We start from the raw sequence: 15,983 nt of genomic DNA, 5'->3' as shown, positions 1-15,983 counted from the left end.
CCGATGAGTGCTGACTGGATTTGTTTAACAGAAACATGGTTAAGTTTTGACCACGTACGAAATCCACCACAATTGCCAGGCTTTTTGTTTAACTGCCATGCCATGAACATTGGCTAAACTGCATCTCATTCATTACCGTTAACACCGCAGCAACAGCCAAGAGACCTTAAGAAACCCGTAACGCCACCAAAACTTGAATGGAGACAAATAAGGTCATCTTGCCACGGTTCTAATGCAGTTATTTGTCTAATTAAAGGCTAGCCAGCTGTGTATTGCGGCAGTTAAGTACAGATGCAGTTTCACATTGCATTGGTATTGTCAACCATCAGCCTTACATGCACAACAACAGGAACCGAAAGTGACGCACACTCAAATTTTCCCATAAGTTAGGAGGGGGATGCATCCCCCTCACCCTGTCCTCCTTTCTGAAAACCAACATAGGGTCGCCCTAGTTCTAAGTGATAATCTTAAATGTGGGGGGGGCGGGGGCTGTCAGCCATTTTTGACCTCGGTATGTGAAAACTCCTGGTTATGGCGTTGCCGGCAGTGAAAGATAACAGTAGTTATCAACACGCTGTTGCTGTGAATTGGCAAGGAGGCTAAGCTAGCGTTAGCAGGCTAGCAGCCAGCAGTAGACCACAACCGTTGCTATGTGTTCTGTTCATAGCAAGACAGACACAGATAGTTGATTGGTGCAATGATAAATTAAATGCTGTAGCACTGACACGGTATATGTTTCCAGGTAGTTTAGGGGTTTGTCTTTTTTCCTTACAAAAAAAAAAAGTTGAAACATCTATTTTGGTTCCAAAGTGATAGGCATTTGAATTGATTTTTTTCTGGTATATCGCCCCCATGTGGCCAAATTTCATGTAACTTGGTGAGTACCCAGTATTTCCCCTGGCAATAAAGTGTACCTGGTTTGGCATCAATCTGACCAAGAACTGCTGAGATACGGCTCACTTCCTGTTTTGGAGTCTTTGCAATCGAATTTCATTGGATGAGAGTGGCCATATCTTTTGGCCCAGTAAAATCCTTTTGTTAACTTCTGGTCAGAACCCTCTCTAGATGATACTTGCCAAATTTTGTGGTGATTGGCTCAACAGTCTAGGACTAGTTATCAAAAGGAGTTGTTTTGAGAAATTCAATAAGGCGGAAAATCCATTATGGTGATTTTTGATTGAAAAAATGAGTCCATTTGACTCATCATGACCCGGGGATTCAGAGGAAATAAGGATCACAACTCTAGGGCAAACGGTTCAAAAGTTGTAAGTAAAAATGTACCTTGAAATGTGGCCTGTTGGTGGCGGGATGCATGGATTGACGCCAAATTTGGTGCCTGGATATTTGGACTGTCTTCTATCCAATTGCCAAATTTTATCAAAATCTACCATAGGGGTTCTTTGGGCTGCCGTAGACTCCCGTTCAGGAAACCTTAATAATAATAGTGAAAAATTCTAACGATTGCAGTAGGTACCTGCATCTTCGGTGCTTGGCCCCTAATAATCGTAATAAATAAAACTGAAATGATTGTGCCAGGTAGTCGAGCAATATTAGGGAATCGGTTTGGAAAATTACCACACTCACAGAGAAAAACAATTTTAGACAATTTTAGGATAATGTAGAACACGTTGGTGAGAGAAAATGACATTTTAATGGCGCAGTGCCGTGCAAAACAAACCGCACATCTTTTATGAACTAAGGAGAGGTTTACTTACTTTACTTATTTACGGTTTCACATCGACACGGAGTTTTGTAAGAACTTCCATCGAGTTTTCATACAATTGCAGTTAGAGCTTTTAAACTGAGAAGAATCAAAAACGAAACAAAAACAAGAAACGACAGACGTCAAACCACATTTATTAGATTTTCAGATTTCAAGTTCTTATTTAGAGAAAACGATCGTCGCGCGCAGTCTTTACTCGGATAGTAATTAATTGCCATTGGCTACTTACGGTGTCGGACCTGAGGGAAAAGCGGTCGCGCGTGGTCTGTGAGAAGCGCTGTTTCTCTTTTGCGCACGATGCTTTGCAAAACCTAGGTAGGACAGCGAGAGCTGCTTGGAAAAAGCGAAAGAGTTACCTGACAGCATATGTGTAGCTATATGAAATAAACAACTACATCTGCCCACGCGTGCATCCCCGGAAGGAAAGAACAATGAGTGCGAGCAATCATCGAGTTTCACAATTATTCAGATTATGGAGAGACCACGAGTTGGTTATTACTGATTGTTCATTGAATTGTGAAGCACAATTTGAAAAAGTATAAAATGGAAACTGGTTCTGGTTGTCAAGGAGACTTCAGTGCCATGGCAACGAGTACACACGAGTTGAATTTCGTCATGAAGAAGTTCCCTTTTCTGTGTAATGCAAGAAGGTTGAGCATCTTACATCAAAATGACAATACGATGTTCCACAAAACTTGCTGTTTTTGGTCTTTTGACAGTTTTCTGAATGCTTAAACACTAACAGTGATTCTTGAAGCACTATCTCTGAAACCATTCACACTTGTAGCCAATGCATTTACCCAGTGTACCAAACTGAATGCACGTTCTCTGTCTTACACTCAGTTTGTCGTTTTATAACACATTTTTTTCAAAACTAAACACAACTCACTGCTTCACACTCAGTTTGTAATTTTATAACACATTTTTTTCAAAACTAAACACAACTCACTGCTTCACACTCAGTTTGTAATTTTATAACACACTTTTTTCAAAACTAAACACAGCTCACTGCTTCACACTCAGTTTGTAATTTTATAACACACTTTTTTCAAAACTAAACACAGCTCACTGCTTCACACTCAGTTTGTCGTTTTAAAACACACTTTTGTCAAAACTTTAAACACTGATCTCTACATTGCTACACTGTTTTGCCAGCTGCCTTTCCACACTGACACATGTGAAAACACTCTTAGATCATGAGTTCACTTACAGATCAGAGCTTGAGCACTGTAAACATGACACATGTGAAAACACTCTTAGATCATGAGTTCACTTACAGATCAGAGCTTGAGCACTGTAAACACGCCACATGTGAAAACACTCTTAGATCATGAGTTCACTTACAGATCAGAGCTTGAGCACTGTAAACATGACACAGGTAAGCGTTTGGTTTGGGCAGTGATGGAGGACGATACTGGACAGAGAGTGGGAGGCGAGAGAACTAGCGGAGGAAGACTCCTGGCTCAAGACAGCATGGCATGTGATGTGGATGAAGTCTTCTGGCCAGACCCATGAAGAAGGCGAGATTTAGCTTAATTTCTTCCTTTCTCTCTTTCTTTCTTTCTTTGTTTTTGTTTTCCTCTACTGCGCTTTTGTTGTTTGAGGAGTATTACAGTAGAATATTTTGAGAAAAATAAGAGTTTTTTACCCTTATTTGTATTGACAGAGTTTTATGTTTGGAATACACATCCATATTTTACACATTTGGATACCTGTGTGTACATGTGTTTACTACATGCACGATAAAACTGTACTGTAAACCGCTATGCCCGACACACAGAGAAAGCTGTACTGTACTGATGCAAAAATACCATTTTTTAAAAAGGTTTGAAGAGTTTTGCAAGAGTTTTGTTTGCTTTTGCAAAAAAATATGATGTTTGATGGTTTGGTGTAAGGTCCTATGGTTAGTGTGCCGAGTTTTGCAAATAAAGGCTATAGTTTCAAAGATAGTGTCTAAGTCATGAGAAAAAAATGATCATTATAAAAGAAAACAAACGCAGAGCTGTCACTCAGGTCATGAGTTTGGAAGATGATGCAAATCTAAAGAGCCGCGCGCACACATCTCACTCACTCACTCACTCACTTTCAAAGGCGTTTATTATCCTAGGGTCGCGGGGGTGCTGCCTATCCCAGCGCTCATAGGGCGAAAGGCAGGGAAACACCCTGGACAGGTCGCCAGTCCATCACAGGGCGGACACACAAACAAACACATTCACACATACACACACGCGCACACACACACACACACACACACACACACACACCTATAAAACCGAATTACACTGCACTGCGCAGGTCCTTTAGGTTGAGCGCGTGCGTGCTTGTTTGCACGGATGCCGGTCGGTGTGTCAGGTTCGTGTGAAGACGGCTTTAGGTTCGCACTTAACAGGACGGACAAGACACGTACTGTCTGCATGCAGAATATCGGAAAAGTTTATATCGTAGACAAAGCTTTTCACGTCCAGTCCGCGGCTTTAGTACATAAATGTGAAGCTACGAGAAAATCTGTGTTTCTGGGCAAATCAGCCGTAGCGCATTTCGTTTCCACGAGTTACTGCTCAGCAGGGTCACGTGCAGAGCAAAACGAAACTGTGCACGGTTTACAGTTTAATAGCGTGACATGTGAACACTAATACATAGCTGCACACCAGGGTTATTATAGTTTTCAAATTTCCATTAGTTTTTATTTTATCTTTCAGCTTGGTCTTTGATTTCAATCTAGTTTTACGTAGTTTTATGAGTGTATTAGTAGTTTTAATTTTATTTTTATTTTGAGGAATTGCCTAGTTTTAGTAGTATTTAATTAGTTTTAGTGTTAGTTGTAGTTTCTCAGGTATTATGAGGAAAGCCTTGATTTATAGAAGCTGAAAAAGGAATAAAGAAAACGAAACGAAAACGAAGCTGATTTTACCTGCAATTCGATTTTGTTTCCGTTCATGTTGCATTGTTCGTTATAGTTTTTATGTAGTTTTCGTCTTAATTTTTTTCAGCTAACGAAATTATTTTTTCACCACTAGTTTTAATTTTAGTCTTAGTTTTCGTTAATTATAACCCTGCTGCACACATACACTTCACAAACACTCAAGTATACGCGCACACATACACTGCACAAACACTCGTGTACACACGTACATGTATAATTCACCGCACAAACACTCTTGTGTACAGCCACGCACACACATACATTTCCCAAACATTCATGCACACACACACAAATCCACAGACACTCATGTACATACACACACACACTCCACAGTACAAGCACTCATTTACATACATACAGCCATGAGCCGTTAGCCAGTGGCCCGCTCTCTCTCTCTCTCTCTTTCTCTCTCTCTCTCTCTTTCTCTCTGTGTCTCTGCATGTTTCTCTCTCTCTCTCTCTCTCTCTCTCTCTCTGTCTCTGCACGTTTCTCTCTCTCTCTCTCTCTCTCTCTCTCTCTGTCTCTGCACGTTTCTCTCTCTCTCTCTCTCTCTCCTCCTCCGTATCCACAACCCTCACTCACTGGCCTACGTGCAATAATGCTTCAAGCATTTTTTTTATTTTTGTGGTGCTTTTATTATGTTTAGTCATTTTTATCGTTATTATTTCTGTATCTATTTTTTAAACTGTATTGTGTTTTGTCTGTATTCTCTGTGCGATAACTAAACCACTGGATCCTGCGCAATAACTAAGGTTACCACCCGTCCCTTATAATACGGGATCGTCCTCTATTGGAAAATAAAATGCTTTGTCCCGTATTTTTCATACACATCGTTTCATATATACACTAGGACTTCAAAGCGCTGAGAATAACATCACATCAAGTAAACTCAAACGAGTTATATAAGCGGAGTGGGGAGGTTTAATTTCAGGGGTGAACTACAGACCAACAAACTCTGCGTGCTGTGTTAGATTGCACGTCAGCGTCATCGTTTCCATTAGGCGTAACTCAGTGTTTGCCTTGTACAATTAAACATAACACCCTCAGTTGCAGTATTTTTCTTTTCCTTATTAATTCAATGATGTCTCAAGTAACCCGGTGAAACGTAAGGGGCTGCCGAGATACAGGGCTGAATGATTAGTGGGTCAGCCCTTTCCCTGGCGCCGAATACAAGTCAAACCGTACAGTGTGCCATCGAGCTTTTTCGGTCGCCCATAGAGGGGTGTCTGACCTGCAGGTGCTAATCATGTCCGAGCAGAGCAGACCACACGGAGTACAATCGCTCGATTCCTTATACCTCCGACTTCCCCCGAGGCGGACATGGTGTATTGTCTAATTAACTGTATATTGCCAACTGTAGCCTATATTATAGCCTATGTTAGCCAGCTAGGCAACAATCAGTGCAAATATTATCCTAATAATCCATCCATTCAATTAGATTTTTTTCGGCTGAAGGTCAAGATAGTTATTTATTTTATAATTCATAAAAATCATACATTATATAAATATGACAATGTACAATTTAAAACATCTAAATAAATAACCCTATAAGACTATCCTTTATAAGCCATAAACATGATATACTTTTAAAAATTGTTTTTTTTTTCTAATTTAGGGTGAAAAGGACCACAGTATCCTTTTGTATTTGACAGCCTCTCCATACACATTTTCAATCCAATTAATGACGCCTCCCCTACAGGTTACAGCGGCAGAGTTGACACATGTATATCACGCTGTCACGCTGTAAATCAAAACGGGGGGGGGGGGGGGCATCCCTTATTTCTCTATATAAAAGTTGGCAACCCTAGCAATAACTGAACGCTGGACTGCGATGCAATAACACATCAAGAACTACTCCGCTTTTAGGCAATGGCATCACTTAATTTGTTTTATTCAGTGGTGGAGGAAGTACTCAAACACTGTACTTAAGTAAGAGTACAAATAAACAGACAAAAATGTACTCTAGTAAAAAAAAGTACCACATTAACCTTTTTACTTGAGTAAAAGTAAGTAAGTACCTGCTTTTAAATATACTTAAAGTATTAAAAGTAAAAGTACTTGCTGAATGTATTCCCTCATGCAATGGTCTACAATATCATTAAGTGTGCCTACAGTATGTATATTTTGTTTAATACATCAATAGTATGGGCTGTGCCATTTTAATTAACAACGCTGCAGATGATGCTACTGATAACACTGGCAAACAATCTCTTATCAGTTATTTGAAAGGTTATTGTTTTTATTGTGTTTACCCTCTGTGACACAGTTTCACACTTGGACTTACAATTCTGTGAATCAGAATTTCAGGGGTGACCTGCAGAGTTATATGCCATTAAGCAAAATAAGAAAGAGGACTGATTATACCTTTGAAAGTTTTTATTTAACTGTAAATAAAACCAAACACAATATAACACAATGCAAAACCATTTCAACATATTATCTATTACAAAATTTGTACTTTTGCCAGACTGTTCTTACATGAGATTGAAATGAACGAGACATCACAGTGGAATTAGGCTGAAGCTGCTGCAGCAGGCTTTGAGATCCTGACTGTTCCACTATTCCAAAAGGGCGCAAACCCTGGACAATGAAGTTTATCACTGCATGGTCAATGCTCTTCTGAGAAACTCTGGTGGCTTCCTCTAGTTTTGGCTGCTTGCTGGTTGATGCACCATCACTGGACTCAGGTCCTTTCCTTTTGTTGGCAGTTGCTGTCAGTGCAAGGTATCGCTGGAGATGAGAGCTGTGCCTTCTCTGAAAATAAAAATAAAAATATACTCTTAATTAATCTTAATCCTAATTTATACAAATTAGCAACATGCATGTGTTACTTGCCAGTTAACGCTAGATTATAATAATTTAATCGTGTTTACTTGTTGCTAGTGGTGCATTTGAACAAGAGGCTAGCTAAGGTTACATAAGACTTCACTAACCTAAATTAATTTAACATGCGAAAGTCAGGTAGCGTTAAGCAACTTAACTTACCTCAATATGTTTCTTCAAATTTGACGGCGAATTTTTGAAAGCTACTATCTCGTGGCAGACAAAGATGGCACCGGAATCTCCATGAATCATTTTTAGAACCGGTTATCTCAAACAACTCTTTTAAATAAGGCCATAGGTGGCACATGTCTAATGGCTGAATCTCCGTGTTGGCCTCCCTCGAATCCATTTTGGGTGTTTTATCACCGGTTAGTGCTGCTGCTGATGCTGCGGGCGCGCCCCGCTCGTGTTGACCCAGACAGCAAATAATCATTGAAATGATGTTAAATCAACATTCCGCTGTCAACGTTAAGTTCATTGAATCAGTGTCGAACTCTGATGTTGATTCTTCATCACTTCTGCACCCTCGGTTTATATTGAGACAACGTTGAAATCATAACTAAAGATGATCGGGACTTCAGTGATATTTCAACCGAATTTAAGCCATAGCAAAGTACTATTCTTCTTTAAAATACTGTGAAAAAATATGTCCTGCTTTATCTACAGTCAGGATGTTATTAAAGATATTTATAGCCCTATATTATTAAACATAATGCTTTATCTATATGTAAATGACAATGGACAACTTTACATCAGATAAAAAAAAAAAACAAGTTTATTAAAACAAGTTTATTTTCATTCTTTGCAACTTCACTTCTGCGCTGTCTATCGTCCATCCCCACCCACCTGGTCTGAAGTCAGGGTATCTAAAACAGAAAACAGAGGAGCAAAAAAATAAAGTCAGGCAATTTCAGTGACTGTAAAAGTGTGCAATTACCAAAAAAAAAATACAAGAGTGTCAATAATAAAAGTGTTCGATACCATTTTATAATGACTTTATAGCACAATATCCGAGCCCCATCAGTAACTTAGTAGGATAATTTCGCTAGCACTTTGTCGTCGGAAGAAATAATCCTGCACTGAGGACTGTAATTCATGAAAATAGCGTGTATTTTATCTTTTGGGTCGTCTCCGAAATGCATGCCTCTCCCTTCCTCTCAACTCATCCTAGCCAACGCTATCCTGTCATCTAATGCTAACTTTAAAGTTATCAGTTGCGTTAGAGAGCTAATTTAACGCATCTGTATCTCTCGGTGTTGACATTTTGACAATAAAACATCCCAAATATTTTATTTAATTTATAGCTACCACGAAAACACTACAGTAAACCAAGGTTAGCTAACTGACTAAATTAACTTAGTGTAGGTATTTGTAAAACTGTAGAGTGAACTGTGATGCCTAAATCTGGCAACAGATGCTAACGTTTCAATGACATTTAAAGGTGTCTGAATTATCACGGCCATTGTGCCAGGGACGATTGTACGACGGCATATAATGTTAGACAGTGTAAATAAACTATAAACGTTTACAAATATTCAATTTGGTACAATTCCACATTCAAACATTTGATAAATAAATGCATGCTTACCTGATATGGATTCATAAAATCAGATGTGTGAGGATGCCGTTGGTCTTTCATACGATGGTCACCCTGTCAGCTATAATTCCATGACTTCTCGATCATACTGGTCAACCATAAATCAATGGCTTTTCAATGTCACGTCATCATTTCCCGGTCAACTATAAATCAATGGATTTTAAACATCATTGTCGTTGCCTGGTCAGCTACAAATCGATGCGCAATCATTTAGAATCTGGACAACTATAAATCAATGTTATTCCAACGTTACTGTCATCAACATTATTATACTGTCGGGTTTCATCGATATTGTAATGGTGATCCAACATTTATTTAGCATTGGGATTTCAATCTCAACCATAATGATGATTCAGATGGAAAATCAATATTTTTTCAGTGTCGTCTTACTATGTGGCAAAGGGGGTTTAACATCACCTACCCGCGTTGATTGGTTCAGTGGACCAATTCCCCTCTCGCCATTGATTACCTTAAAACTAACAAACAAACAAAAAAACGCAATGTGACTGTAACGTTTAACGCAACGCATTGTAGAAATGTAGCGGAGTAGACCGTATAGATATTTGCTGTAAAATGTAGTGGAGTAAAAGTCAAAAGTACCCACAACTAAATCTACTTAAGTAAAGTACAGATACATGAAAAATGTACTTAAGTATTCCACCACTGGTTTTATTACACGGCTTTGCTGAATACGATTCTGATGGGTCAATTACGGCATTCTACGGTCTGTTGTTTCAGTATAGCAGACAGGGGCGGCTTGTTCCTTTGGGCGATCGGGCGATGCACCGGCAAAGGGGGGGCAGAGAGGGCATTTTTCTATTACATTTTACCACAGTGTTACACTAGCTGTGACTGTTTTAGACAGTTTGTCCAGCCTCTGAGTATCATAGTCCAATCAGCGTCACGTCGTTTTCCATGGAGTACCGCCCCCTTTGGGCGATTTCAGTCTGATTGAAAAATCGCCCAGATTCCTCTGATAGACTCTCATGTTAAAGTAATTTTTGTCGAACTGCAGCCACTGCAATGCAATCTGTATGGGTTCCGGGAGGGCTTGCACTAGCGTGCTTTCGTCATACGTAACCTGGTGTAAGGATCACCGGGTCAGCCAGCAAACTTGTCATATTCAAGTCAACATGGCTAATGCTAGCCCAATTTAGCGCAACTCGATCGTGTCATTAAGAGAAATACCGTTTAGGTGTTTATGTTTTTGTTTATGTGTGTAGAGCACGTTAGCAGTGTTGCTAACTCACCGACGTCGGAAAGCATTTCGCATGCTTAGTAAAAAACGGACTCTTCTAATGGTGGTCTTGTGTTAAATTGGTGATTACGTCAGGGATAACGGAGGACGAACTGTCCCAACATGAAAATACTGGACGAGAGGTAGGCAAACTTAGCATAGGGTCGCAGTGTGGCGAACTAGCATTTCGCTCGCGTAGTACCAAAGAGCTCAGAATGGCCTTTTAACTGTACGTTCACACTGAGAGCGGCGAGAGCGTCAAGAGTCGCCCAAACCTCCCTGCCAACGACGCTGTTGAACACTGTGGACGCTCTGCCGTTGATGAAATAGGCGGGTACAAGTTCCTTCGGAAAGCTTGGTTATGCAAATGTTTTTAAAGGGGCTATAAAGCAAACAAACAGGTCGAGCGGTATCTTTGTGCTGACTGACCACCAGTAGGCTATAAGTTAACCTTATGAGATATTTTAAATGTGAAGGTGCGAAATCGACCGATGACAGAAATAAATAAACAATGCTAATTACATATTTTGTAACAAAATTAACTAATGAAAAACACTACTTAAAAGCTTTTTGTTGTTGTGTGTCTTTTGTGTTAATGATAGGCTAGGTCAAATTCCAGCATGGAGTTTATAGGACACGTTTACTAGCCTTGGTCTTTAATTAACACTAACGTTTGTGCATAACCTACATTACAGTACAACATGTGGAAACCCACCACCGATATAACCAGTTTCTCCTCCATTTTGCTTAGGACCAAAAGTTTTGTGGGGACAATAGTTTATACTGTTGTGTTCTCTACAATTCTCTAGAGCGGAGCACTTCCAAGTTTCTATTGGTTGCCGCCCAACCGCGTCATATCTCATTACCATAAAGTTAACCGAACTTCAACTGTATTTTGACGCCCAAACCACCCTCGCCGCGACGCCCTTTGCCGCGACGCTCTTCGCCGCTTAAAGACGCTGGCTCTCATTGAAAATGAATGACTTCCGGTCACTTTGACGCTCTCGCCGCGCTCAGTGTGAACGTACAGTAAGAGGAGCAGACATCGTATTTTGTTACCTCAGGAGATTGTGGTGTTGTGTTAATTTGGTGATTGTCAGGGATGAAGGTTGACGAACTGTCCAGATACGGAAATATTGGACGTGGCGCAGAGAAATCCCGCTTTAAGTTGTGGAGTTTGCTCAACCAGTGCTTTTCACTATGCATTTAAGCCTATTCATTTACGTCTGCGTGTGTACAAAGGAAATGGTACGGTCAATCTAAAAAATAGCTCACCTGTTAGAGGTACTAATTTTGGCAGATTGCTTGGTTCATGTTAAAATATAACATTTTGCAGAGCCTTTAAGTTGGCCTTGCGTGGACATAATGAGAGTGAGAGCTTGAAAAGAATTAAACCTTTTCTCAGAAACACCATGACCCAGGAGAGGCTGAATGCATTGGCCATGCTGTCAGTGGAAAAGAGACTAGTGACTGAGATGACTAACTTTAAGCAGAGTCATTGAGAAATTTGTAGACCCGAAGGAAAGGGGAGCAAAACTTATGTTTAAGCAGCACTACTGGCCATTGATGAGGCAACATTACAGTGTGTTGTGTTGTTTTTTATTGGAAGCAATGAAATCATTTTTAAATCCAGATTTTGTGCCAAATTATTAATTTTTTCAGTAAGTAGCCTTGTGATAAGTGGGATAATGTACAGTAAGTTAGACAGTGTTAGAGTATTAGGAATGGTAGTAGTGGTAGTAGTAGTTGAAATTTTGGGTCCTTATTAACAATGTTTCTGAATTGAATGCACACAGAAATGAATAAATAACAATAAGGCATTAAGGTGAAAAGAAAGAACAAAACAGTATTTACTGAAAAGGCGTAGGCTGAAGCTTTAGCTTATTATACCACTCTCTGTCTCTCTCTCACTCTTTCTCTCTCTCTCTCTCTCTCTCTCTGCTTTTGCGGTGTGCTGCAGCATGTAGCTTCGTCCTCACTGACCCGTTCATCTCCTTCTCATGATGGCGTTAGGTGTCATAGTAGGCTAGTCATCTTCATCTACAAAGTATTCATTCATACAAATCGGTCTCTCTCTCTGCTCCACAGCCACAGGTCTGTAACACACACACACATACATACAAACACACACACACACACACACACACAAACACGTACACACACACACAGGCGAGAAACATGAGTGTTTATTACAGTTCTGTGAGTATGGTGTTGTAAAGCGTGTTGTTAATAAAAGAATGTTCTGTACTGAAGGTTAACATTATTATCACTATTCGGGGTTTTGCTCTGTTTAGTGCTGTATGTTCATGAATAAGACTGCGGTTCAGTACCGGTTGCTCTGCAAGCGGTCGTTCACTGTGAACGGTTGCCTCATGGTTCTTAACCTACGTGCTCTCCTCTGTAAGGGAAGAAAAAAAAAGTGTTTTTTTTTAATCCGTCTTCTCTCACTCTTTCTCTGTTTTATCCCTCCATTATTCTACCCCTCCCTCAGGGTTACACTGTCCCAAGAGTGCTCCCTCTCTCCAGTTCCCTCATTTCCTCAGTGACCCCTGGTCTCAATCTCTCACCATCAGTCGTTTGATCCCACAATGGACGATGATAATTAGGCCAGTCAGAACCACCGAGACGGCTGCCATTGCGACCCACGTCCACCAACTCAGACCTAAAAAAAAAATAATTAAAAAAAAAAAATAATAATATTTATTTAGAGCCCAATATCACTATTTATAGTCTCAAAGGGCTTTACATGTCTATAACAAAGTCAAATCAAAATTATATCATGCATAAGTTCAAGAAAATAGATAAGTCTTTAGTTTTGTTTTAAAGGTATTGAGAGAGTTTGCTTCTCTAACTTCTTTAGGTAAACCATTCCAAAGGAAGGGAGAGCGGTAGGAAAAGGCTCGGTTGCCAGCGGACTTCTTTTTAACTCTTGGAATAACTAATAATCCAGAATCTTGAGAGCGCAGGGTGCGAGGTGGGTTATAGGGTGTAATTAAGCCAGACAGGTAGGAAGGCGCAAGCCCATGTAAAATTTTATATGTTAATAAGAGGACCTTAAAATCTGCCCTTGCATGAATTGGGAGCCAATGAAGGGAAGCCAGGACAGGGCCAATGTGATCAAACTTCTTCGTTCGGGTCAGAATTCTAGCAGCAGCATTCTGGACCAGCTGAAGACTATTGGTACTAGAGGCAGGCCAGAGTAAAGAACATTGCAGTAATCGAGGCGAGACGTGACGAATGCATGAACAATGGTTTCTGTATCAGCCATACTTAGAAAGGGCCTAATTTTAGCAATGTTATGGAGGTGATAAAAGGCAGTTTTGGTTGTGTTTTTGATATGAGTGACTAGCGAGAGACTAGAGTCAAAAATCACACCAAGGTTCTTAGCTGAAGAGTTTTGAGAGATGATGCAGTTGTCAAAATTTAGAGTTAGATCACTGAAAAGATGCTTATGCGTAGGGGGACCAATGACCAGCATTTCAGTCTTGCCTGCGTTAAGCATCAGGAAATTTGAAGACATCCAACCCTTAATAGCACAAAGACATGCCTCAAGGTTAGCCAATTCAGAGCGGTCAAAAAGCTTTTGATTCTTTGGCTTACCTTTTTCCTTAGGAGTGTCACCTGACAGAACATCAACACATACACACACACACAAACACACACACACACACACAGATTAGCTCATCATTCAATCACATCGCCTTTCATTTGGGCTGTTTAATATTGTATGTACTGTGGTGTTACCTCCAGGACTCCAGGGGGCGCTCTGGTGGGGTTTCAGGGAGTGTTAGTCTCAGTGCATACCGTTATTATCAGGCGTTGCTGGTTCATCTCCATTCACCTTCAGAGTGACTGATGCTTCTAAGATTTGATTTCTGTTAAACTCAATCCTGCAATTATACTTTCCCTCATCCTTTTTGTAGACCTGGGAGAGAGAGAGAGAGAGAGAGAGAGACAGACAGACAGACAGACAGACAGACAGACAGACAGAGACAGTAAAGAATTAAGGGTGCCTGATGAAGTTTTCGTGAAGATGATCTGAGACTGAAAAATTGGCATTCAAGCAGACTGTGAACTGAATGTCATATCTTTAAATCAGTCTTATTTTTTTATGTTTATTTTTATTTTTAATTTTTTTTGGAGAATGGAGGCACATTAGACCTGTGTAGTGGTAGGTTTATAAATTGTGTGTAAGTTTAATTGTAAAGATTCAGAATAAATCACATGACTGTGAAACAGACAGGACAACTCGCTCGGAGCCTTTAGAACATTGCGATGTAAACAAGTTCCTGACAAATGATTTGTCAAAGTTTTTGTTAACAAATCTCTATAGCGACTCACTGTTCAGTTGGAGTTCTGTAAAGCAGAAGTTCTAGAGTTTAAAGTAAACGTTTAAAAACAAAAAAAAAAAACAAAACAAAAAAAACCCCAAGAACATTTTACTGATGACTACTGAGACTTTTGTCCTTTATGTTTATCTTCTATGTTTACATAAATTTCATAATTTTAAAATGAAAATTGGTTAGTTGGTCATACATTGTCGAATGTTGTCCTAGCCCCCAAAAATACAACACAAACCAAAACAAATAAACCCCAGAAAATAAAAGATGAAAATGCTCACTTTCTTCAGAGTCATGTCAAATCTGGTTCTGAGGGGGCTCGTGCTGAGCTGGACACTTTTGGGGTCACTTCCGTTCCATCGCAGGCCCTGGTTGTCTCTGATCAGTTTCGGGAGGGGGCGGGATGCTACGGCAGGGGGGTCACGAGACCAGTCGCCACCCACCACAGACAACGGGCCCAGATTGGTTGGTTGAATGAAGCAGGGCAGGGTGGCGTCACCTCCCGCCGACACCTCCACTGTCTCATTGGACTTCAGATCTGTCACAGAGAGATCACCATGGCGACCGTCATCACTGCTCACAGAGTAGGCTCATTGTTAGCTGACACTGCGGTAGAGCTAGTACAGTCCTCGTACAGCATATTCTATTATTAATATGGTAATTCTTTAATGTGATGGCACCAGTGTGCTAGTACTGGCTTGCTGAGGTAAGGCGACACAGGTCTCAGATCAGTTTGTAGCTCAGAATTGTGGAAATAATATTGGAATAAATGAGGGCTATGGCGCAAAAGTTTTTAGGACGTTTGGCTATGTTGTGATGGTGAGTGAGGAGAACAGACTCAGATGAAGATCACATCAGCACGGACTCAGCTAATGGGATATAAAAGATACATCTTACAGATGCGCTGAGACGCATCATCAGTGATGTAACCAGGGGTCATTGGGTGTTTCGGTTCTTTCAACATCAGACACCCTTGTTCAGGCGACCCAGCCAGGGTTGATCAGACCCCAGCTTGTGTCCCAGCAGCATTCAACCACGGATCTGCCCTCTTGATCCAAAGCCACCTTGTGGCTTTCTCTACAGCTTCAGTAGCTGTGGAGTATCTGATGGCCTTCCTCTTTGCCCAGTAGCGTAAATGCTTTGCAGCGTGAACGCCCTGCAAATCCTCGGGCAGCATGCACCTCCACAGGCTCACAGTGAGTTTGCCAGCCCTGCCTTCTGCACTCTTCCACAAGCTCCTGGTGTTTTCCTCCCATTCGCCTCGTCCACACGCTCCTCCCAGGGCACTGTGAGTTCCAGCATGATCAATTGCTTGGTGGTCTCTGAGACAATGATCATGT

General features: G+C 40.6%; 1 pseudogene; it reads right to left on the bottom strand.

Moving 5' to 3' along the window:
* Window positions 1-15,981, bottom strand: part of LOC115821805 (uncharacterized) — a 21,960-nt pseudogene extending 5,979 nt beyond the window's left edge.
* Between the last annotated feature and the right edge of the window lie 2 nt (window positions 15,982-15,983).

The sequence above is a fragment of the Chanos chanos genome, chromosome 9 (assembly GCF_902362185.1).
Source record: "Chanos chanos chromosome 9, fChaCha1.1, whole genome shotgun sequence".
Lineage (NCBI taxonomy): Eukaryota > Metazoa > Chordata > Actinopteri > Gonorynchiformes > Chanidae > Chanos > Chanos chanos.
This window is presented reverse-complemented; position numbering and strand designations above follow the sequence as displayed.